Here is a 3039-nt window from a genome sequence, read left to right as displayed (position 1 = left end):
AAGACGCTATCAAACTCTGATCTTATCAGTAACCTGTCCTTCAGATAAGGGATCGTATAATCCTCTGTTCCAGATATCGTGCGGATAATCACTTGGAACATGGTCATACTTATTGTCCAGCAATTGGTTTATCGATCTCCGATTCATTTGACATAGAACTTAATTGAACACATCAATTCAGTCCTGACCGGGCCCGACACATAAGTCAAATCAAATCATCGAGGGGCCCTAATATCACTTTTACCCTCTTAGGATAAAAGGAACAGATAAACTTCGACTTATATGCATTTATTATCCATTAATCAAATCATACACAACAATGTGTTTTATAACATCAAGTTACTGATGCGTTTACGCATTATCAATGCACAACCAATTAGCAAACAATAAACCATATATCTAGGTTTTAAGACCATATGATATTACCATCTTGCGATCACTCGTGATAAATTCCATGAAGTGATTCCAGCAAGTGTGGGTTTATTCCAATGCTCAAATCAAGTTCATAAGCACTCATGAACATTGTAGCAAACTTTTGCTATGTCTAATACACTTTAGACAATCTACACACCAATTCATGACAGTCTTCATTCATATCTACTTCCAACATATGAACGACTGTGGACCGTTCGAATAATTCGATTATTATCAAATAACTCAATTATTCAGGAAGTCAAAACATGCAAAATTGAAACAATAGGTAAAAGATTAACATAAGACAGTAACATTACTAATAAATAATAATCCTTTATTTAATCATCAAATGTTAATAACAACTTATCTATTACACATTTCCAAACTATCTAATCTAAACTAATATCGTCCTTCAGCCCGATGCTCCTAGCGTGCTGCAAATGCTTAACCCTGCTCAGTCCCTTCATAAGCGGATCTGTTGGGTTATCCTCTGACGATACCCTCTTTACTACGAGGAGTCCTTCTTCCACCCGATGTCGAATAAAGTGATATTTTCTGTCGATATGTCGATATCTACCGTGATCTCTTGGTTCCTTGGTCAAGGAAACTGCTCCTTCATTATCACAGAAAATCTCCATGGGGTCCTTTATGGCTGGCACAAATCCAAGGTCTCTAATGAAGTTCTTCAGCCATATCGCCTCCTTTGACGCTTCGCTCACCGCAATGTACTCTGATTCGCACGTTGAATCAGCTACGGTTTCCTGCTTGGAACTTTTCCAAGTCACTGCTCCTCCATTGAGGGTAAAGACCCAGCCTGACTGCGAACGGTAGTTGTACCTGTCGGTCTGAAAACTGGCGTCAATGTACCCTTGCACCTTTAACTCATCACTCCCACCGAGGACTAGAAACCATTCCTTGGTCCTCCGAAGGTACTTAAGAATATTCTTGACTGCGATCCAATGCGCTCTGCCAGGGTTCCCTTGATATCTGCTGACCATGCTCAAAGCGAAGGCCACATCAGGGCGAGTACAAGTCATAACATACATGATTGAGCCAACTGCGGAAGCGTAGGGTACTCGGCTCATCTCTGCTATCTCGACTTCAGTACTCGGACTCTGAGTCTTACTCAACTTGGCATTACTCTGGATTGGTAATTCCCCTTTCTTCGAATTCTCCATACTAAAACGTTTTAGTACCTTGTCCAAACAAGTATTCTGACTAAGTCCTATTATTCTCTTACTTCTATCTCTCACTATCCTTATTCCCAGAATATAGGAAGCCTCTCCGAGGTCCTTCATAGCGAAGCACTTCCCGAGCCAGGACTTAACCTCCTGCAGTGTCGGGATGTCGTTTCCTATGAGTAGTATGTCGTCGACATACAATACGAGAAAGCTTACTACACTCCCACTGGCTTTGACATATACACATGATTCATCTTCGCTTCGCAGAAAGCCAAACTCTTTGACTTTCTCGTCAAAACAAAGATTCCATCTGCGAGACGCTTGCTTAAGTCCATAAATGGACTTCTCAAGCTTACACACTATGTTGGGATGCTTCGCATTGACAAAACCCTCTGGCTGAGCCATGTAAACATCCTCAGCCAACTTCCCATTAAGGAAAGCGCTTTTGACATCCATTTGCCATATTTCATAGTCATGAAATGCAGCAATGGCCAGCATCACCCTGATAGACTTTATCTTCGCAACTGGTGAGAAGGTTTCGTCGTAGTCAACTCCAGGAGTATGAGTGTGTTGAATCATAAAAGTGACCCTCTTGAACTCAGCTACCGCAACCATCTTTCTACCGCAACGGTTCAGCACCCGGAGTCAATCTTGTTCATCAGCAACCGCATCAGCAACCAGAGTCAGCTACCGCAGTCAACTTAGCTAGATTACGTTATTTGTCTTTTATGTAATACACTCTATTATCCAGTATGCCTTGCACGGCTGCTTATAGAGTTGTAATCTAGTGTAGTTTCTAAGTCTCTATAAATAGAGACTTACTCTCTTTGTATTAAAAAATATAAGATAACTTATGAATTCTATCTGAATACACATTCTGAAGTTATCTCTCTATCTTTCTTCACTCATCTCTTCTTACTTAAATCTTATCATAACTCTGCTGATCATAATCCCTCTTCGGAGCAAGTCTTTAAGACTTAATCACTAAGCTTGATCTTCCTTATTAACTTGGAGTGAATGCATTCCTTGTTATGAATCAACTTAAGTGTCTTCTTGATATAACAATTGCTGTCATTTCCATTCCTTTACATTTCCGCAACTAACCCTCTAACTATCTAACTATATTATTGTTGAGCTTTTAGATCCTTTGAGATTAACTATTCCGCATTATACTTGTTCTAACTTTTGTTCAAGTGTCTACAAGTTTTTCTCTCAACAATTGGTATCAGAGCCAAAGTGGTTGCTTTTTGAAAACGGAACTCTGATTTTTTCAAAAAGCCTTCTATACCACTAAAGCTCATTTCTTCAAAACAAAAAAAAACAATTTCAAATGGCACAATCATTATCTCTGAATGTTTCCAACATTGTCGGTGGTTCTAACCGAGCCCCAATACTAGTCGCAAATGAATATCATCACTGGTCACAAAGAATGGAAAGGTACTTG

The sequence above is a fragment of the Lactuca virosa genome, chromosome 3, assembly GCF_052849685.1.
Source record: "Lactuca virosa cultivar CGN04683 chromosome 3, Lactuca_virosa_CGN04683_v6, whole genome shotgun sequence".
Classification (NCBI taxonomy): Eukaryota; Viridiplantae; Streptophyta; class Magnoliopsida; order Asterales; family Asteraceae; genus Lactuca; species Lactuca virosa.
The sequence above is the reverse complement of the archived record's forward strand: the minus strand, read 5'-3'. Positions refer to the sequence as shown.